Source organism: Nannobrachium achirus (genome assembly GCF_963921795.1).
Source record: "Nannobrachium achirus genome assembly, chromosome: 16".
In the NCBI taxonomy this organism is placed as follows: domain Eukaryota; kingdom Metazoa; phylum Chordata; class Actinopteri; order Myctophiformes; family Myctophidae; genus Nannobrachium; species Nannobrachium achirus.
Window position 1 is genome coordinate 11104233 of NC_137823.1, and position 23859 is coordinate 11128091.

Here is a 23859-nt window from a genome sequence, read left to right on the forward strand (position 1 = left end):
GTGGCAGGCAGGGGGCCTTCCTCCAATCATGATCAAGAGGGGGCGGGCCTTGGTGCGCGTAAGGCCCGCCCCCACTCGACCATGATTGGAGGAAGGCCCCACTCTATCCTGACTGGAGGAAAACTTGTCACCCAACAGTTTTTGAAACTGCTCTTTTCTCCTCACAGGGGATAAGGCTGAAGTCCAAATATGGACCAAACACTCTACAGCAACTACATGGACCCATATTGTTGTTATTTGAATGAAATGAAATCACTTACCCTACCTTTAAAGGGATATTTCCCTTAAAAAAAAACAAAAAAAAACAACAAAAAAAAGGTTTTGTAATTTTATTGTCTAATCAGGCTTTTGTGAGCCCCCAGGACAGTTTTGAAGTTGCTCGATTCAGAATTTAGATATTTGATTTTCATTTCATCACATGCCCTGTTACCAGACCTATTCAACTGTATCATCGACCATCTGATGGAACGGACTTGTGCACGTGTTCCCGGGGTTAAACTGGGTAGTTACCCCCTCACAGACTTGGAATACGCCGATGACACCACACTATTCTGCTCCACTCCTGATCAGTTAAAAGAAGCCTTGGAAATCTACCAAGAGGAATCCAACAAACTGGGTCTGAAGGTCAGCTGGGCCAAAACAAAGCTGATGCACATCGGTGGCGCAGCCCCCCCCACCGTTGCATATCAGTGGAGAGGAAGTAGAGTTTGTTACTTCCTTTAACTACCTCGGGTCCATCATAACTAATAACGGCAACATATCACCAGAAATAAACCGGAGACGTACCTTGGCAGCCAGTGCAATGAAAACACTCTGGAAGCCGTTGTGGAGACACCACTCCATCTCAAGAGAGACCAAATTAAGGATTTACAACACCTCAGTCCTCTCCATCCTCCTTTACGGAGCAGAAACCTGGCCTCTCAATAAGACCCTGGCTGCCAGAATAGATGGCTTTGATACCAGAGCGCTGCGCTCAATAGAGGGGATAAAATGGCAAGATAAGGTCTCCAACATTACGCTGAGGGAACGCACCCAACAGCCCCCCGTGTCCCGTCTGGCAGCACAGCGCCGCATGCGCTGGTACGGCCACGTCAAAAGACTCCCTCCTGATCACCCTACTCACGCTATCCTCCACTTCCAACCAAAAGACGCTGGCTGGAAACGCCCCCGCGGTGCCCCCCGCACGCGATGGATTGATGCCGTCACCAGGGACCTACACCAAATGGGCCTGTCGCTGGATGAAGCCGAGTCCCTAGCACAGGACCGACCCAAATGGAGAAGATTGGTGAAGCTGATTGGCTCTACGCATGACGTCGCCCCCGACGCAGAGCAAGAGAACTGATGATGACATGCCCTGTTCCTATACAAACCCATTGTAACTTCAAACTTCATTTTAACCATGTTAGATTCATTGAAAACACACACTATTTTTTTTCCTGGTGCCCACCTGTTACGCTGTGTTTTTACAATAACTTTTTTACATTCTTTGTAGTTTTCTGGCTCCCAACAGACCCTGGACCATATAGGAGCTGACCATAAAGGAACTGTAGAGGCATGGGCGGTGGGCTGGCATACGGGTCACATGCCCAACCCATCTCAGGGGTGGCAGTGGCTCAGGGGTAGAGTTGCCGTCTTAGAACACAGAGGGTTCCCTGTTCGATCCCAGGCTCCCCCAGAGTTAGTGTGGAAGTGTCCTTGAGAAAGACTCTGAACCCCTAGTTGCTCCCGGTGAGCAGGTTGGTGCCTTGCATGGTTTCCTCCGCCATCGGTGTATGAATGTGTGTGTGAATGGGTGAATGTAATGCACTAATTATGTAAAGCGCCTTGGATTAAGGCGCTGTATGAATGCACCATTTACCAAACCCAGGATCTGTTGCAGGCAACGCACGCACGCACGCACGCACGCACGCACGCACGCACGCACGCACGCACGCACGCACGCACGCACGCACGCACGCACGCACGCACGCACGCACGCACGCACGCACGCACGCACGCACGCACGCACGCACGCACGCACGCACGCACGCACGCACGCACGCACGCACGCACGCACGCACGCACACACACACACACACACACACACACACACACACACACACACACACACACACACACACACACACACACACACACACACACACACACACACACACACACACACACACACACACACACACACACACCAGGGTGGGGAGGGCACGGTGTGTGCAGGAAATGAGGGGTCAACAGGAAGTTCAAAGTGGGATAAGTGGCTTCCTATTGGCTCCCTGTGGAACCCCCCCCCCCCCCCCCCCCTCTCCCTCTCCCTCTCTCCCTCTCTCTCTCTCTCTCCCTCTCTCTCCCTCTCTCTCTCTCTCTCTCTCTCTCAGTCATTGACCTAGTACAGTAGATGTGGAGTCATAAAGACTTGATGAGTCATCAGAAAATCAGATATAATGTAGGTTCACACACTGTTCCTCAGCTTCAGACCCATCAGAGAAACTGGCACAAAGCAGTGACCTATAACAGCATGTAAATCCTCTATTTACTGGTGGAGAAAGTACTCACATCTCTTACTTAAAGGACAACTTTAGTTTCTTACAACAAGGGTTCATATTTTAGACTGTAATTAAAGAATATAAAAGATGAGTGTTAAAATTATTCATTTACTTCTTTCTATTGTTTTAGAGATTCTTATGTCAGTGGTTGGGGGCATGCGTACAAGTGGCTGAATATGTTATTTTACACAGAATAAGCCCATTCCCAAGATACAGCGCAACCTTTCATGGTTTGATGTGACTTATGGGGGCTAGAAGTGTTACTGTGAATAGCAATAAAGAAACTGCTGGCTTATTGTGTCTAAAAAGAAATATTAGCCACACATGCCCCACATTTTAGCACGGTAAACGCGATAAAACAATAGAACGAAGCAAATGAAAACATTTTAACACTCACTTTTTCTTTTCTCTAATTAGAATCTAAAATATGAACCCTTGTTGTAAAAAAAAAAGTTGTCCTTTAAAGTGCCGCTGACACGCCCCGCTACGGGGAGCGGCGCGGAAAAAGGTGGCAAGTCCCCCCCTCCCCTGCTTTTAGAGCCCCGCTGCCCGGCGAGAGGCAACATCCCCTCTCGGTGAATTTTATCGTTTTCACCATTTCAACAAATAAACATAAACAAACATATTCTCATGAACAATGGGAATGTAACAAGCAGATTTGTGTGAAAATATAATTTTTATATGCACAGATTTATATACATTTTCGTGTCTTTAGCTTTAGTGCTAGCCCAGAGGAAGTTGCTTTCTGTGGGCTGCGAGTGCGACCCTGCGGGCGATGGGAAGAAAATATGGGAATGTACATTGTAGGTACAGTACATTATAACTCTATGGTACAGTACGGGCACGCTGTGATGTCATCAACAATTTTAGCCAGAAATTGACAGAAGATTTCGCTTGTTTTTTCATGCCACGCCCACTTTAAGTAAAAGTATCAATACTGCAACATAGAAATACTCGGTTAGTAAAAGTCGGTAATGCAAAATGTACTTAAAAGTAAGAAAGTATTGATATCAAAATGTACTTCAAGTACCAAAAGTAAAAGTACAACATGTTTGAAAATAGCAGATCTGCAAGCTCACAGCGCGTTGTGAGCTTGTAGATCGGCTATTTTCACATATCCTAGGTATAGAATAGGGCGATTTTTTTTAATGTATGTTTTTTAGTATTATAATGTATAACTGCAAAGTAACTACCATAGTATTGATATAAAAATGTACTTAAAGTACCAAAAGTAAAAGTACAAAATGTTTGAAAATAGCAGATCTGCAAGCTCACAACGCATCACAGCATGTTGTGTAGATCTGCTATTTTCAAATAGCCTAGGTATAGAATAGGGCGATTTCTTTTTAATGTATGTTTTGTAATATCATAATTTATATCTGCAAAGTAACAAGTCACTAAAGTTTTCAGATTAACATAGTGGAGAAAAAGTACAATATGTGGATCCGAAATCTATTGGAGTAGAAGTAAAAGTAATGGAAATTGGAAATACTCAAGAAAAGTACAAATACCTCAACATTTTACAGCTATTTAGTGTGGTTCCCTTGGGCGCTTTACACAGATTGTGCATTACATTCACCCATTCACACACACATTCATACACAGATGGCAGAGGAAACCATGCAAGGCTCACCGGGAGAAACTAGGGGTTCAGAGTCTTGCTCAAGGACTCTTTGTGTTCACAGGCATTTGTGACTTTAGTTTTACAAGTAAATTAAAATGGGAATGCACGCGTGTGTGTGCATGCGTGTCTGTGTGTGTGCGTGCGTGCGTGCATGATTTCAAGTGTGGCTCGTTGAGGCTGCGACACGCTGTGGGTATAATTTGTGATCGAATAAATCTACTGAAGACATTTATTTGCGATTCTTCATTCTCTCGACGAGGAAATGTTTAATGTCCACAACAGTATATGGAGGTTTTCCAAGAGCTTGTATGAAGGCTAATGTAGTGCACATTAAACAACTACGTGGCATACTGTATTTATCAGCTAAAATGAACAGTGAGTTTACTTTAGAGACAACTGTAGAGCTAAGCATTTTTTCTCACCCCACTCCCCCAGCCAGCCAGTGCCAGCGAGAAGTAAATGGTAAATGGTAAATGTGCATTCATAAAGCAACTTTATCCAAGACGCTTTACATATTACATCCACCCATTCACACACACATTCACACACCGATGGCAGAGGAAACCATGCAAGGCACCAACCTGCTCACTGGGAGCAACTAGGGGTTCAGAGTCTTGCTCAAGGACTCTTCCACACTAACTCTGTGGAGGAGCCCGGGATCGAACTGGGAACCTTCTGGTTGCCAAGCGGCCGCTCTACCCCTGAGCCACTTATATTATTATTATTATTATATTATATTATATTTTTTACGATTTGTTTTGTGGGCTTTTATGCCCACAAAACAGGACAGTAGAATGACAGGAAATGGGGGGAGAGATGGGGACACGCGGCAAAGGTCATCCGGAGCGGGAATTGAACCTATGTGGCAGTGGAATGCGCCTGGACCAGTATGCCAGCAGGCGCCCCCGAACAACCGACTTTAGGAGGGGTACGCCCCAAGAACCTCTAAATTACGTCATATCCTTTGGATGTCGGCTCTTCCTATCATTGTGAAGCAGAATTCACCAAGCGTTGGATTGTTCACCCACTAACAGGGAACGTGAGCTGGGTTTAGACCAGACCTGGGCATTGTGCGGCCCGGGGGCCGCATGCAGCCCTTTGGTTCACTCTGACCGGCCTGTGTAGGGTTAATGGCAAATTACAAAATAAACACATTTCTAATTTTACCTCATGCATGGACTACAGCAGCATTTCCTTTATTTTCAAGTTTTTTATTCACGTACATATGGACGCAATGCGTACATCAGCACGTGTGCGTGATCATTGGATCGTCTCAATAACAAGCAGGTGGTCAGACTGGTCACAAGTCGAATGCCTGGTTATCAACAAAAACTCGACCGCTAAGTATATATTTACTGAAGTCAGAGATAAAGCTGTGTGTTTAGTTTGCAGGGGAGCTCTGCCTTTTGGCCCGGCCCCTCCACAATATTTTCTGTTGTTCATGTGGCCCCATGGAAAAAAATAATTGCCCACCCCTGGTTTAGACCGTCGTGAGACAGGTTAGTTTTACCCTACTGATGATGTTTTGTATATATAGTAATAGTAATCCCGCTCAGTACGAGAGGAACCGCAGGTTCAGACATTTGGTGCAAAATCTGAACAGAGCCAAACCGATTTATATTCATCTCTAAAAGTGGAGTATGCATCGACCCATATAGACTTCTTACCAGATCTCAGCGAGGACGGGAGCCGGAAGCCCTGACTGGAGGAAGAACTTCCTGGCCTGTTCTCCTGGAACACAGAGACACACTGTAAGCAGTGATGGAGAAAGTACTCCAATCTTTCACTTAAAAGAGTACAGTATTTTCTGGACTATAAGGCGCACCTGACTATAATGCGCACTGTCAATGAATGGTCTATTTTCAAACTGTTTTCATATATAAGGCGCACCTGACTATAAGGCGCACATAATAGACGCTACCGTTGCGTTATGCATCAAACAGATGGAGCTGTGCTAAAGGGAATGTCAATGTCAATGAATGATCCATATATAAGGCGCACTGGACTATAAGGCGCACTGTAGTTTTTTGAGAAAATTAAAGGCTTTTAAGTGCGCCTTATAGTCCGGAAAATACTGTAGTTCAATTTGATTACATTAGATTTACCCCCATTGATTCCGGATGGGGACCCAAATGCATTTGGGTCCCCATCCGGAATCAATGGGGGTAAATTGACTATAATAATTTAATAATAATAATAATAATATAATAATAGGAATGCGACAAAAAGCTAACAAATATTATTGAACTCAAGTCTCCATGGTGTGAGTAACCACAAAAAAAACATTTTGGGGGTGGAACTGCTCCTTTAAGTAAGAGTATCAACACTGCAATATAGAAATACTCTGTTACAAGTAAAAGTCCGGAATTCAAAATGTACTTGAGTAAAATGGCATCAAAATGTACTTAAAGCACCAAAAGTAAAAGTGTAAACTGTTTGAAAATAGACGATCTACGAGCTGTTGTGAGCTTGGCATTGAGCGCGACATTGAGCTTGTTGTGACACTTAATAAACACATTAAAAAGGTAGAGTGTGTAAGGATATGGAGTTCTACCTGAGACATGTCCTAGGATGGGTGTAGGCCTACTAGAATGGGTGTAGTATAAAGCCTGTATCATAGTCGGGTCCGCGGTGGAAGAATTTACACCGCGGTGTAGTCTTTTCAAGTCTTTTTGAGTCATGAAACTACAACGTTACATCATTCCTCACGGTGGAGAGCTTTCCACCGCGAGTCCCAACACATCTCTCTGTTTTTACTATCAGATAGACAGGCTCTACACCCCGTTCACTGATTGGTCGACCTGAACCGGTCTAGACGGGGTAAAGGACTTCACCGTGGGCCGTGACTATGATGGCCTGCACTTATTTTCTGACTTGAGGTGGAAAGCTTTCCACCTCAAATTTGTGGTGGATAGGTCTCCACCGTAGACTCTGATACGGGCTTAAGAAGGCCTACCTGACACATGTCCTAGGATGGGTGTCAGAGAGTCAAACTGCTTGTCATGTTTCCCTCTCTCCTCTGGAGTGATGGCCCACATGCTGACTCCACCTGGACAGAAAAACAACAAAGAATAGCCTACATTAGATAATCAGTAAATGCTACATTTATAGCCCCTTTATCCAAGGCGTTTTACAATGTGCACACACACTAGGGCATTAACAAGTTGTGATTTTCGCAAGTCGACTCGCCACAGAAAAAAAGGTTGAATTGAAGCCGACTTTAAAGTCTGGACTTCATAGAATAGCCTAAAGCGATCCTTTCTCCCTTTAATATGTATTTTGTTTTGATGTTAATTGCGCAGGGACGTGCTGGCCATTGGGAAAAGCGGGACAACTCCCGAACGGCCGGTTCATTCTCGGCCGGTCCAGGCCGGGCCATTAGGAAAAGATTTAACTGTTTGCACAAAAGTAGTGAAAACAGCAGATCTACAAGCACACAACGCCTCACACCGCGAGGCGTTGTGTGCTTGTAGATCGTCTGTTTTCACTAGTTTAAATCATTTTTGAAATGATAAATACAAAACAAGCGGTTTTGGACATACTGTACAATGTTTCCACCCGACAACAACAAAATATAGGCCTAATTCATGTAATTGGCCCACTGGCTTGTCACTTGTCATGATCTGAAATGGCAAATCTTTGAGTAGCAGCAGCGCTATAGAGAGAGATCTCTCTCTATAGTGAGGGCCTCTCCAACTCTTTTTCCCGGGCTGAATCAGGGGCCCAGCACGTCCCTGCGCACGTGGAAGGAGTCCGTAGAAATCTCCAATACTTTTTTTTTACAGACGCCCCAGAAAGCCGGAAGAGGCGTCTACATTTCTATGTCTGTGATCACAGCAGTGTGTCTGTGGGTTGGTGGAGGTCTCTGCCCAGAGGCAGCGCTATCCGTCCAGCGAGTGATTTATTCTCTGCCCACAGGAAATACCACTGTGGTCCTGATAGCATGCTGGGCTAAACACCCTGCCAGGCCCAGGGCTGACCGTGCACACGAGCAGGCAAGCAGGCACACACACATACACTAAGGCACACAGGCACGCAGGCACATAGGCACGCACACACACAAGCCCATGCACGCACACACACAGGTTTGCATTACTATACTTGAAGTGGTTAATGTATGTTTTGAAATAATAATAATCTAAATCTACAAAGTAATTAGTGTCTTGAGTTTTCATATAAATGTAGTGGAGTAAAAGTACAATATTTGGATCGGAGAAGTAGTGGAGTAGAAGTAAAAGTAATGGGAATAGGAAACAAAGCATGCTCTCGTGGTATTATCCTCTCAAGAAACTCAAGATAGAAACACCTCAAAATCGCACTTAAGTACAGCACTTAAGTAATTGTACTCAGTTACTTTACATTTAGAGAAAGGTCCCTGCCGGCAGGTCTGCTCGCCTGAGTCAAGTCTGTTTGTCAGCAAATATTACCCTTTCTCCCTCCCGGGCCTGGAGCTGCGGTGCTTTCAATTAGCAAACAAACGTTCAGTTCTGCTCTCACCACAGTCACACCTGTTAACAGAACAGCGTTTTCTCCCTCCACATTGTAATAGTTTGCTGGAAGCAACGGCTGACCTAGTTTTGGCATTGTTAGCTAAACCCTCTAACACTGTGTGTGTATATATATATATATATATATATATATATATATATATATATATATATATATATATATATACTTATACATATATATATATATATATATATATATATATATATATACACATACATTATGTATATGCATACTATGTGTGTGAATATTGAGCACTACCACACAGGTCTCATCAAACAAAGAAACCAGCTGCGCTGCTCCCAACACTATGCTAGTGGCTAAAGGGACATATAGTAGCTAAATGTGGCATTAACAGATTACAAATTTCTTTTGAATATCTTAATTAAAATGAAACCTTGTTTTAGATTTTTTTTAAAGGTTAACTGTTGTATAATCGCAATATTACACTTGAGGGTGTGTGTTATCGTGCATGGCACTACAGTATATTATTGCCCACGTATAAAGCTATATGACCTCACACTGTGTCAAGTGGCTTGGCAGGGGGCGCTTGTAAATGGTAAACATTGCATTTACGGTAGATATCGCTTTTATCCAAGGTGCTTTTACATTCACACACACATTTAGTCCATGGGCCATACGAGATGTTGGTATCCGAAAGGTGGCAAAGGTTACCATGTATTTTTGAAAAGCTCTATATCTGTAGATTATATTTTGGGATGATAAACCTTTCTGAGACACAGCTAAATTGGTGTTATCAGCTGCTAGAGTTGGCGTCCCATTAACTTAATATAAAGGGGAAAAAAAGAAAAGAATATATATATATATATATATATATATATATATATATATATATATATATATATATATATATATATATATAATCATGAAAAAAAACTAGCATATTCATTTTTTGCTTTTTTCTCTCCTGTATATTAAGTTAATGGGACACCAACTCTAGCGGCTGGTAACACCAATTTAGCTGTGTCTCAGAAAGGGTTATCATACCAAAATATCATCTACAGAAAGGGTTATCATACCAAAATATAATCTACAGATATAGAGCTTTTCAAAAATGCATGGTAACCTTTGCCACCTTTCGGACACCGACATCTCGTATGGCCCATGGACTAATTCAAACACCGATGGCGGAGGAAACCATGCAAGGCACCAACCTGCTCACCGGGAGTCTTGCTCAAGGACTCTTCCACACTAACTCTGGAGGAGCCCCCGGAATCGGAATCGAACTGGGAACCCTTTGGGACGGGAACCCTCCGTGTTCTAAAGACGGTTTCTCTGCCCCTGTGCCACTGCCGCTTGTAGAAGCCACTGTGAGTGACATAGGGGGGAGGGGCAGTGCAGTGCTATGTAGCACAGTGCCAGTGGGACGTGTGGCACACTGGCATCTAGCATGCCATGGCCACTATAGTCTCTGCCAAGACGCAAACAGCAAGACTCGCTAGGGCTGTCACAATTATTACATAGTCGTCTAATCGCTATTATTTGACATAATCGCAATCATTTTGTCATAATCGTCATAATCGTTTACATGTTGAAACATGTGTCCCTATTAGTAAAACATTTTCAAAAATTGTGGAAATAGCAGATCTACAAAGCTCACAACGTTGTGAGCTTGTAGATCGGCTATTTCCACTATCGATATTCTTTCTTAAGTATAAAGTTGTCAAATATGTCAGTCATTTCTTTGCATATTTAGGTTTCGGGTCATATCTGCCATGTGCAACTTCAAAGCCTACAAGCCAAACAGAAATGACAAAAACACAATTAAATCGTCAATCGCAATTATTTGAGTGACAATAATTGATCGTCACGTAAAATGTCATCATCGTGACAGCCCTAAGACTCGCCATCTCCGTTTACTTCCTGTATCTCTGTGTGAAGTGGGCGGACGCCCTTATTAGGAGGCAGGAAGCAGGTTGGAGTCTATTATTCATTACCAATGGGAGAGTGAACGTGAACACAGCTTCTGATCTGAACCATTCTTTAGTCTTTATTCTCACGGTACCTGAACTAAAGGTAAGGTTCTATGTTCCCCAGGTTCTATGTTCCCCATTTACCACCTAAACCTAACCTTAACCCTAACCCTAACCTCAGTAAAACTATGCCTAAACCTAACCATAACCCTAACCCTGAACCTAACCTTAACCCTAACCTCAGTCAAACTAACACTGGCGAATGCTAACCTGGTGCATTTTAACCGGAACATGGAACCTGGGGAACATAGACACACAATAGCAAAAACATTTATGTAATAAAGCGGCTAGTCTAGAATTCTCCTTTATGGGTTCAGACTTCCAGAAAAGAGGATAATCACACAAGAGCATGCACACATTGTCACGCACGCCCGCACGCCCGCACGCCCGCACGCACGCACGCACGCACGCACGCACGCACGCACGCACGCACACACACACACACAGTGTTAAAGCAAGCCGTGCACACAGTGTTTGGCTGAGGCGTCTCCCAATGGGGGGGAAACAGCTTCTGTTCTACCATCAAATACCAATGTTATCACAACAGAGCATGCACACCCACACGCACGCACCCACACACACACACACACACGCACAATGCACGAAGACCATGCAGAGAGAAGAGGATTCACACATGCAAAAACCGCAGCACTTGCCTAGCCTCGATGACCAAACTGTACATGCGATTTAGAAAGCATTTTTATACAGACGGATGTCCATTTTCAACTTGAAATCCTCTCGTACATCGAAGCTATTGTGTCCATAGCTTCGATGTACAGATTGCTGATGTTTTGATTGTTTAGATCAGTGAATAGCCTCTTGGTCTACTTATGTTTCTTTTTAGATGACTATTTCTATAGATTTGGTGATGTTGATGTATTGATGTATTACCATGTGCTGTCTTTGCTTATTGTAAGTCGCTCTGGATTAGGCCTAGAATTATTGAATGCTTTAACCAGTGAAAAATAGCAGATATACAAGCTCACAGCAAGCTTGTAGATCTGCTATTTTTGGAAAAAGTCATGAAAATGTGTGCAAATCTTTGAATATATGTATTTTCAAAGCAAACTTTTGTAACTCAAATTTTGCTTCTGGCCTGGGTGGTCCCTGGAACTAGATATTTTGAGATGCGCGTCCGTGGCCAAATACATATCAGTTTGGGGGTCCTTCACATGAAAAGGTTTGAGAACCACTAAGATAGTATAGTAGTCTCTCAAGAACAGACTAACTGAGCTCCATTTAAGCGAAAAGGACCTTTTCTTTGACGATGGCCAGCCAGATTGCTGACATAGGTTGTTCAAAAAAATCTTAGAAGGATTCAAAAGACACTTATAGAATCGGGTCAAAATTCTAATTTTCACGATCTTTCAAAAATAGACGATCTACAAGCTCGCAGCGTGAGCTGTGAGCTTGTATATCTGCTATTTTTCAATAGTTAAAGCATAAACAATAAATAATGATACACAATAATGTGTACCCGTTCTAAATGGGAGCGTCTGCTGAATGCCTGAATTGTAAATTGTCACACATTCTCACACACACAAACAACACGCACGCACTCACACACGCACTATTGAACCGTTCAGTTTGCATCAATCTTGCACAAGGACAAACGAGATGCATCACATCACTCTGTGACTGAGTGCAGCAGTGCAGACAGTAAGGACACACACACACACACACACACACACACACACACACACACACACACACACACACACACACACACACACACACACACACACACACACACACACACACACACACACACACACACACACACACACACACACATGGATTTTAAAGCGATGTAAATAAGCAGAATTGCCTATGGCCCAAGGCTGCCGTTGTGAACTGTATAAGGTTGCCACGGCTTAGCCGATACGGACAATAATGCTTTTTGTGATTAAATAACAAAGAAAATGAGGTAGGAAAACAATTTGCCACAGTGTTAGGGTTATGGTCCTTTGAGTTTGACCCATGGCAATGGGTACTCTCTACATCTACTGACACTGACCAAGGCTGAATAGCTGAAACCTTTGTTCACTGGCAAATGGTAAATGGTGCATTTATATAGCGCCTTTATCCAAGGCACTTTACATAGATTGTGCATTACTTTCACCCATTCACGCACACATTCATACACCGATGGCAGAGGAAACCATGCAAGGCACCAACCTGCTCACCGGGAGCAACTAGGGGTTCAGAGTCTTGCTCAAGGACTCTTCGACACTTAACTCTGGGGTGGGTTCGGAAACCCTCCGTGTTCTAATGAGGTTTCTCTACCCCTGTGCCAATGCCACATTCATTCATTCATTTGCTCGTTCATTTTAGAAACACATAAAGAAATAGCAAAGAAAACTCTTGCCATGTGCGTTTTGTATGAATGTTGTTTAGTCCAACCCAGCGGTGCCTGGAAAGTAGACTTTAAACCAATGATGATGTCGTTGATCTAAGAGCATATCGCATCAGAGGAGTCAGAGCGAGCTATTAACAAAACATTTCTCTATCACAGGGTTTCCCAAAGGGGAAAATCCCAGTTGTCCGACGTCCCAGTTGGGCAAACAGACTGTAATTATTGTCCACGACATTGCAAGCGGCGCGAAGGCCAGCGGACCTTGGTCCTGCTCTTCGCGCCCGCGCGCCGCAGGCGCGAGTGCCCGCGCGAGTTACGAAGCCGTGGTGAATGCAATCGTTATATTTATGCCCAGGCCGTAAGGCCTGGGCAAGCGCACGATAAACGCATGAATGGGATGAAGATCGCTTGCTTTACAGTCTGTTCGCCAAACTGGGACGTCAGACAACTGGGACTAGCCCTTCCTAAAGTGGGTGCCGTGATGGGTAGGGTACACTAACACTTAGGGTACTTTAAGACTGATTTGAACTTCAGTGGTTCTTTACCTTTTCAGGCTGCGACCCCCAAAATAATCATATTTCAACTGGGGATCCCCCACTCTGACAAGCACTTGGAATTGTAGGAGTTGGCATTACATAATAGTTTGACTCGATCATTTCCATTGTGAGAAAAGCCAATCTACATGCTCACAACACCTCGCGTTGGAGGCGTTGTGAGCATGTCGATCTGCTATTTTCACAATTCCTTCCTCTAATATTTGGCAATTTGACCAATGTTTTCCCAGAGGTACTAATAATGTCTTTAAAGTCCTTAAATTGTCACTTTAGAAATGTGCAGATACCCTTTATAAACGTATAATGTATGTTGGTCTGTTTACAGTTGAGTGAGAAAACAATGTTAACATTTAGCTAAACATCTGGGGACCCCCCAAAATAATTTGGGGACCCCTCTGGGGGTCCCAACCCACAGGTTGAGAACCACTGCTGTACTTGATGAGTTTTCTTTCCATCTACCCCAACTCTCTTCACCAAAAATAGCAGATCTTTTCGTTGTGAGCTTGTAGATCAGCTATTGTTTTGGTGAACCTTTCCCCCCAGAATAGGGATGCTGCGGGTTCAGGTGGTTAAACGTCACGTATGAAGTTATTTACAGTCAGTTCTCATGGAAATGGATATTTCACCGCGACATACTGTAACTTAGGGAGAAAGATGTGCATATTTACGTAGTGTAAGATGATATAAGATTCTTAAAGAATAACTAAGTAATTCAAGGGTGCCGTGGATGAAAAGGTTATTGGCCGAGTTTCCCAAAGCGATTTTAGCCCATCGTAGCTCACGCATGTTCGTAGAGACCAAGCCCCGACCGTCATGTTCCTGGGTTTACATTATTAGAGACTTTATTAAGCACTTTGCTTGTGAAATCTGAATGTTGGTGTAGTTGTAGGGGGCTAAATAAGTTGCTCTGCCCGAACCCATGTAAACACGGGAACATGACGGTCGGGGCTTGGTCTCTACGACCATGCGTGAGCTACGATGGGCTTACGCTGGGCTAAAATCGCTTTGGGAAACCAGGCCACTTACTGTCGGAGTCAAAACAGTTTGAGAACCCCTGCTCTATCCATCATACTGACATAGAAGTTGCGAAGTTAGTTTTGTTTTGTTAGTAAAGCAACTTTGGGGACTAAGAAAAGCGCTGACATATAAAGTTGATGAGTTATTATACGTTTTCGACTCATTGATACTGTATCTATCTCACTGCCATAGAAGTTGTGGATTGTGTCAAGTTTGGTTTGGTTGGTAAAGCGACTTTTTCGGGATTAACACACTTGTTGCCAGGATAAAAAAAAACAACGAATTACCCTCAATTGCCAACATTTTCGTACCTTTTAATGTGCACGCACACATAAACGCACGCACGTGCACACACAGTATATACAGTACACACACAACCTCCCAATGACAGTCACATTATAAAGCTTTCAATCATCAGCCACAGATGGAGGCATAACATCATCCATGTCGCGTGGAAACCTCATATGTCCAAAAATGTTACTTTTCAAGATTATTGTTTTTGCTAAAGTAGCAGATCTGAACATGAAATGTTAAAACACAGAGATGAGAGGTTTCTCCCGGACAGTGGTGATATTATAACCAACACAGACAGGAGGGAACCGCGTGACTCTATAGCGTTACGCTTTAACAACTCCTGTTTTCATCAACAGTTTGGAAAGAAAGGCAAAACACAACTGAAAACTGTCATCTCTCACGCACACGCACGTGCTAACCTCGCATCACCAGACTCTCCAAAGCGAGGAGAGTCTGGTTTTCGTTCCGAACTGACAAGCGTGATCCGAGCTGGTCCACAAACCCTTCCCCAACTAATATCTGTATTTTTTTGCCAAACATGTCCACGCATGTGATGACGATTCCCACATTCACAGACATTCTACATTGTAGTCTTTTGATGTTCTTCAGAAACATTATTTTAACTCAATCACCAGTTTATTTTTATAATCAGTATTTAAATTCAATTATCACACACAATTATGAAACCAGGAATGCCAGCCATGGTCATTTAACACTTCCTGCGCCAAGAACCAACCTCCTCAAACATACAGTTATTTATCGATCAATGTCACTCTGGAATTTGTTACCTTATCATATTAATCTTACGCAAACCAAACTATCTTTTAAGTATGCTTTAAAGACACATATGTTGCAGCTGACCACATGACCAGAATCTTAATTTTACATTGATAAATTTATATTATGTTTTGAAATTACGTTTTTGTTAATTTGTTATTTTTGAATTGAAATTATGTTTGTTTTTTTGTAATTTGTTATTTTTTGTATCTCATTGATTATGTATTCATGTTTTTATATTTGTATGTATCCTATATGGACCCCAGGAAGACTAGCTGTCGCTTTGCCTTCAGCTAATGGGGATCCATTCAATAAACAATAAACAATTACCATGGTACCCGATAGCCCCCGCGCTGCGGCGCCGGGAGTAGGGCTGGGTTCGGTAACCGCCGTACCGCCGTATCGCGGTATACCGCGGCCTACCGCGGTGTCAGGGTCCTTACCGCGGTAAAAAAAGACAAAAAATAGGCTATTTTTATTGAGAACGAGCGAGTTTTAAAACGGGGGAGAAGCGAGGACCGCATGCGCTTCATGCCGCTCTGCTCTGGGCCGCGCACCACATGTTTGGAACAATTGGAAGCATGGCCCGTCACAGTCTCCGACAGAGAGTGAGACACAGTAGACACTGGAGCAGTGCAGTAGCCTCGTAGCCTCAGCAGCGTTAAACTTTCTCCATAATCCACACGACACAACTCACATAAGTATGTTTATACATACCTCGTGGCCGTTTCTTTTTTATTCATACGGGCGGAGCACAAGGACTAAAACCGAAAATGAAACCAGCGCTAGTGAATACTTTTACAGTAGCGCGTGTGCCCGTCGTTGTTCGACTACAACCTTTTCTGTCAAGTCTGGTAACTAAAACCTGTTTACTATGTTTATATCACCACTCAATCAATGCGTTTTGAGACGTGAGTTTGCATAATCACAGACCGTACACAATCACTATACCCGTCTCATCTGGTTTGTTCACAAACAGCGTGCAGTGTCTGAAGCCCCAGTAGCTTACCAGTGGCGTCAGTTCAGAAAAAGCTAAGGTATGGCAACATGACAGACACCAGTCATGTTGCCATACCTTAGCAACAGGCACGATGAAAGTACATTTTATTATTTCCCCCTGTAGCCTAGGTATGGCAGGTGCCATAGCTTGCCATACCCAATTGACGCCTCTGTAGCCTACGTTACTATAGTAACCTGACACTGCAAAGATCTACAAGCTCAGAACGTGTTGCGAACGCGACACGTTGTGAGCTTGTAGATCTGCTACTTTCAAAAGCCAGACCCACTGTGCTGTACGGGGAACTCGAGCAGTCGGGCTTATAGGACCGCGGAGAGACGAATTTTGGGCAGATGATAGGAATATTTTGTCTTATCGCCGAACCTTAATTAATAGATACGGGGGTGCGGTAATTACCGCAATACCGGCGGTAAATGGGAGGATGGTAACCGCGATAACAAAATGTTGATACCGAGCCACCCCTAGCCGGGAGTGAGCGAAAAGAACTCGGATTCCCACGATTCTTTGCGGAATACTATCGCACAGCCATCCCGAGCTACGTCATCACCAATGTGCATGCTTCCTTTCTCGGTCTGGATGGTGCTCCCATCGAGTCTCTTTATGGAGAACTTGTGTTCTAATTTCCAATCAAATGGCTGCATTTGGAGTGACCCGCCTCACACAGCTCCTGATTGGTCGAGCGGCTGCAGCAGCTCTCACATTTTGAAAACAAACATGGCGGCCCCCATAACCGACGCGAGTTTACAAATCGCAAATAAAAGCTGTATTAAGCGAAGTTTTATCTGAAATCAACAGCATCTCAGAACTTAAAAAAAGAACAACAGTTTGTACTTTTGGAATATCTGTCTGGAAAAGACGTATTCTGTTCTGCCGACGATATTTTGATGCGCTGATGACTACGGACTGGACCTGCCAGTCAAAGAGAGTAACTACGTCATCGTAAAGCGTTGTCTATGGAGGACTCCCAGACTCTCCCCAGGGAGAGTCTGGCTGTTGCAAGGCTAGCGGAATACTACATCTGCGGACTTCCGGCGCATACTGAATTGTATTCATCCTAGCTGCAGAAACATGGATATATCGCCGCTTCTTTTCCCATTTTGCGTGTTTGGTCATAAAATGGCAGTTAATCTACATTAGTTGTGGCAAAACTATCTAGACATCGTTGTTCCCTATTGAGATTGGCACATTTCCTGGGGCAAGCTGCCCAGATCACACGTGTCTTCTTATTTTTTTCACTCTCAAAATTTGGAACTACATTGCAGTGCACATCATGGGGTGGTCGCTGCTTGCCTCCTGTGAATTGTTCTATTTTTATTTGTGTTTATTTTTCGTTTATTTCGTTGCTGAGTGAGGTCAGCAGACAAAGTGACGTGAGTGAGATGAAAAAAACCTGGGTGAAATGTGCCAATCTCAACATGAAACATCGGTAGGTCAACAGTAAACCCGTGCCGCATTCATACCCTGAAGGCCTTGTTATGGGTCTAGTAGTTCCTACCGGTACCACTGTGACGTCTAAGCTGTTTCCCAGGGAATCATTTCCGGGGAGCACAGCCCAGCATGTCCGTAGCTCAGATAAATCTCACCAGACCAGAACACTGCTGAACATATGAAAACCCCGCACACACACTCACACACATCTGTATGTAAACACTACACTATTACACTTCACTAACACACACACACACACCAAGACATACAAGGAAACACATTATGCATACATCCGCACGCACGCGCGTGCGCACACACACACACACACACACACACGCACACAGCAGTGGACTCACCATTCATGCTGCAGGTGTGGAGACAGAAGGCTCCCTGCTCAGCTCAGACATCTGCAGAGAGAGAGAGAGAGAGAGAGAGAGAGAGAGAGAGAGAGAGAGAGAGAGAGAGAGAGAGAGATGAGCTGAGAGGAAAGGACGGGTATACCGGCGTGTGTGTGTGTGTGTGTGTGTGTGTGTGTGTGTGTGTGTGTGTGTGTGTGTGTGTGTGTGTGTGTGTGTGTGTGTGTGTGGAGGAGAGGAGAGGAGAGGAGAGAGAGTCGTTTGTTTCATTTGTGCGCGTGTGCGAGGCAGGCAGGAAGGAGATGGCATGCGCGCGGCGAGTGTGTGTGTGTGAGGGAAAGGAGGGAGGGAGAGAGAGAGAGAGAGAGGTAGAGAGAGAGAGAGGAGGAGGTTGTGGTTTGAGCTTTGTCTAACCTCTCAATTCATTTAAATTCAATTCGATTCAATTCAATTAAACAGGCTTCATTAGCATGACATTTCACAGCTGTAGCCAAAGCACAATTACAACCAGTAAGACTCCCTAATCGGGAGATAAGCGACCGTAGGTGGCTTATCTCCACAAATAGGGCAAAAATTTGTTTTTCCAAAATCTTCCTGATCCATGGTGATGACATGAGTGCAGACATGCTGTGTAGTGATATTTGTGATTTTAGGGCAAAAACTGTAGGAGCAGTGTCCAAAAATGTGTTTTAAAAATCGGCCTGAAGGTGGCGCTAGAATAGGGCCATGTGAGAAATGAGGGGTGGGGTCTCCGCGTTGCCTTGGCGGACGAATAGGTACCGGCCCCGGCTCTCCCGGACGCTCCTGGCCCGAGTTACGGCATTTTATGTGCGCTGCAGTGGCAGGGGGTCCTCCACTGGGGGCGCCACCACTTTTGCATCCGTTCTGGAGCACCAGGAGTTGGTGGTCCCCGGGAATTCCCCGTGAGCAGCCCCGTTGGGGTGGTCATTTGGTCATTTTTGCACATTTGGTCATTTTTTACATCTGGGGGTCCCCCAGGGACCTGGCGGTCCCTGGGGCTGGGGGGGTCCTTGGAGGTTGGAGTTTGGCAGGCAAGGAGTGTGTTTGCAAAATCTGCCATGGATCGGGTCAACGGTTGCGGAGATATGAGCAGGGAACAAGTGTGACGTGTGACGTGTGACCACATTTGGTCATTTTTTTACATCTGGGGGTCCCCCAGGGACCTGGGGGTCCCTGGGACTCGGGGGGTCCTTGGAGGTTGTAGTTTGGCAGTCAAGGAGTGTGTGTGCAAAATGTGGCATGGATGGGGGCAACGGTTGTGGAGATATGAGCAGGGCAAAAGTGTGACTGACTCACTGACTCACTGACTGACTCACTGACCCACGGACATCTGGTGGAGGTTTTGGTAGTAAATGCGACCTACGGTCGCAATTATGACATAAACAACAGAGAGCATTATAATGTCCTGTACATAGACAGACAGACAGACTTCTGTCAGGGGTGGCAGTGTCACAGGGGTAGAAAAAAACGTCATTAGAACACGGAGGGTCCCCAGTTCAATCCCCGGAGTTAGTGTGGAAGAGTCCATGAGCAAGACTCTGAACCCCTAGTCTCGCGTAGCCAGACAACTATTCCACAATGTCCGAACTACAGCTCCCGAACGGCGAGTAACAGAAGTAGCCGCTGCTGCACTGAACTGTAGTCCCATTGGAAACATAACAGAAACACACAAGCACAGACAGAGTCAATATAATGAACTGTAGTCCCATTGGAAACATAACAGAAGCACACTAGCACAGACAGAGTCATTCGAGCGGAATATTCTTGTTATGGGTGTATAGTTTAAGAAAACATTTGAAAACATCATGGAAGTAACACCAACAACACCAGAGAACGACAAAATAACGTTCCAATTCTTTTTGAGAGGAGACATAACGCTGCCAGTAGGACTTGTTATTGCTACTGAACCAAGGGAGCGGTTGCGTCACTTCCGCCTCAACCGGATACTCACTGTTCTTTTTTCGGGGACTGCCCATAAGTCCGAAGGTTCATTAGTCCGAATTTAGTTAGGGTTACTGAGGTTAGGGTTAGGGTTAGAGTTAGGCATAGTATTCTTAACAAACACTAGTTGCTCCCGGTGAGCACGTTGGTACTGAATGTAATGAGTGTGTGTGCGTGTGCGTGTGCGTGTGCGTGTGCGTGCGTGTGAATGTAATGAATGTATGTGTGAATGGGTGAATGTAATGTACAATGTATGTAAATGTCATGATCTGGGCCACACGGTGGCCCTTCCAGGGTCTCGCCCTGGCCTTTTCCCCCACTTCACCTTGTCCTGCTTGCCCCTCCCCTCCTGTGAGTAGCCTACCTGATTGACAATCTCAGATCCTCCCAGTATCACAGCTGTGAGCTGTTGACTAATGACTGCCTTGTCCAGAGACTATTTAAACCTGTCTGTGTTTGCTCTCATTGCTGGATCATTGTATTGCTGTCCGTTCCTCAGTTTGTGTTGTTCTGTTAAGTTTGATTCCATTTATGCTTGTGTTTAAGTTAAGTTAAGTAAAGTCTTTGTCTACTGCAATCCTTGGTTTCCTGCGATTTATACTTTGAGTTGAGTTCTGCGTTTGGGTCCTCACCATCACAACACCAGATCGTGATAGTAAAGCGCCTTGGATAAAGGTGCTATATAAATGCACCATTTACCATTTTCCTTTCAGGTTAAATATTTATATGCGATCAATCATCCAGTTAATTCACTGTCAATAAAGTAATGAATCAATTAATCAATCACTCAATCAATCAATCAATCAATCAATCAATCAAACTGCAGAATGTCCCAATTCACACGTTTTTAAATGCATAAAAGATGTGTAAGAAAATAGTCATGGTCATTTCTAAATAGCACAGCTAACTTCAAGCTATGTGTGTGTATGTTTTTTTCTCTTCCTTGCATTGCTTGCATGAGTCTATCTTTCACCTTTTCACTGGAATCATTCTCTGTCTATCCACCTGTTTCCGCGCGTATTTACTGCAGAATTATGTGTGCGTGGGACAAATCCGGAGAACAGCAGACATACAAGCTCACGTCGCGTCGCAGTTGCAACGATTGCAAGCTTGTAGACCACACTCGGCTGCGACGCCGGAAGTGCCGCACAGCTTCTGTGCAACGCACGATGAGACGTCGGAAACTTGTGGATAACGACAGATCAGACAGGAGAATTTATTTTTGCAGTTTTGGGGGGGAGGGGGTCTTTCTGTAATTGTTGTCAATGTCAGTGGAGCTTTGTGCTCGCTGCTTTCACGTTGCAGGATGCCCTGTGTTTCTTTTCCCCACGCTCTGTGTGTCTGTTTTGTCATTAAGGGAAGAAGCAGTCAAGTAAAAGTAAAAGTAGCAATAACACGAGGTAGAAATACTCATCAAATACTCTCATGTTAAAAACTAATGTAAAGTTCCTGTATTTGAAATGTTACTTGAGTAAAAGTACAAACGTGCCCTGAAAGTATAGCTGAGGTGCCAAAGTAAAAGCATTATCACTTTTTGGAAATATGGGGGAAAAGGGAGAAGAAAAAAGAAATAGACTGAAAGTAGCAAAGTGAAAAGGCGCTGCTACTGTTAGTGCTCTCTCTCTCTCTCTCTCTCTCTCTCTCTCTCTCTCTCTCTCTCTCTCTCTCTCTCTCTCTCTCTCTCTCTCTCTCTCTCTCTCTCTCTCAGATACAAACACATTCGTCTCTCCTCATTATTTTGCGTCCCGTGTCCTCGCGCTCGCTGCTCCATAACTCTTTATTGAGAGCAGTCAGCTCAGAGCACACTCTGTCTCCCGCTTCTCCTTCTAGAAATTCCTCCATCCATTATTACTACCAGTAGGGTACCGGGGTTGTTCCTGCCTATGCATTTCAATGGGAATGGCATGGATAGATGGTCTTGCACAGCTTTCTATACAGTGAAGTCATATCCCCCACGACACCCAGCTCTATACAGTTTAGTCATATTACCATAGGCGATTCTATTGTAAAGTGCTACCCTAGCCTCTTTCTAGAAGGGGGTGCAAGATTTTGTACGGTTTATCCTGTTGTTTTAACAGTTTTCTAAGGTTTACTTTTTACCTAATTGTAAACACAATACAAACAAAAACAGGTGCTTTTTCTAGGACACGATGACCATATGTCTATATGATTTATTTACTTATTTTGCAACAACTTGTGTATAAAATACATTTACTTACTTGAGTAGGCCTACTGACTGCACTTGTAGGTATTTGTACTTTATTTGAGCATGTCCAATTTCGAGTACTTTACTAGGCCTATGTACTCCATTACATCTCAGATCCAAATATTGTATTTTTACTCAACTATTTATCTAAAACTGTGTTTACTTTGCAGATATAAATTATAATATTACAAAACGTAAAACATACATAAACCACACTTTTCACACACATCTCCCCATAACCCCGTTCACTGATCTAGACCAATCAGTGTGCTCCCTGGTTTTAGAGGCACAGAGGCGCGTGAGTATGATGGCCATCACATTTTTAGGTGATAGCTTATCACCTAAAAGTTGAGGTGATAGCTCTTCACCTCAGACTCTGATAAAGCCTTTACTGTTTAGTCCATTTTAAGCCAAAGAATGTTTTTTTATGCAAAACAAATGCTTGCAATTGGATTCAGAATCAAGACAAAATCCTAGTTAGACCCCTCACATGCTACTTAAAGATGTTTTTTTCCTTGGTATTTTCTTCCTGTAGTATAGTGTCAATGGGATCCCAACTTGATTTGGCCGTTGTGGCGACCCCGAAGGTCGCCTATACGGGCGCCCAAGCTAAATCATTAGAGCATGCCCTGGGCTGCATCTGTGAAACAATTGGCACTTTTAGACTGATTTGCACAAATGCCCATCTAGTTGTTGATGGAGTAGATATGGAAGCTGCAGGGATAACAGGAGCATGGCGATGGCAACCTCTCGGTCGATCAAAACCAAACCAAAACACACACCTGGGCTGACAGGCGCTTTCTCGGTTGCAGCCCCCTCCTCCCTTTGAAATTCACTCCTACCTCACATCAGAGCCCCCACCCCCCCCCCCCCCCCCCACAACCCCACCCTTTCCGTGTTCAAAGCCTCCCTCAAAACCCACCTTTTCAGACTAGCTTCCCCACCCTAAACCAAACCTCCCTTTCTGTCTTTTAGTCTTAGCTGAATGTTTTGTTTTTTTCCTTGGTCTTCTTTGCTCAGTTTTAACCTTTTATTTAAGTTTTTTTTCTCTCCTAATACATTTTTTATTTTTATGTATTTTGCTTTATCGTGTTGCAAAGACACTTTGTGAGTTTGTGTACTGAGAAAAGCGCTATAAATCTGAAGCATTTAGTCATTTAGTAGTATTACTTGCGCAAGCAGAGCACGCAAGTACTGTAATCAGCTGTGTATGTATTGTAGGTGACT

At 44.1% G+C, this 23859-nt stretch overlaps 1 pseudogene across 1 annotated transcript in view; it reads right to left on the reverse strand.

Annotated features, from left to right (window-relative positions):
• LOC308300130 (intersectin-2-like) overlaps positions 1-18626 on the reverse strand; it is a 131074-nt pseudogene extending 112448 nt beyond the window's left edge. Inside the window, exons 1-3 of the transcript XR_013963377.1 lie at positions 18465-18626; positions 7121-7213; positions 5832-5895 (exon numbers count right to left, since the gene is read on the reverse strand). The product of XR_013963377.1 is annotated as an intersectin-2-like (transcript). The remainder of the gene's footprint in view (positions 1-5831; positions 5896-7120; positions 7214-18464) is intronic.
• Between the last annotated feature and the right edge of the window lie 5233 nt (positions 18627-23859).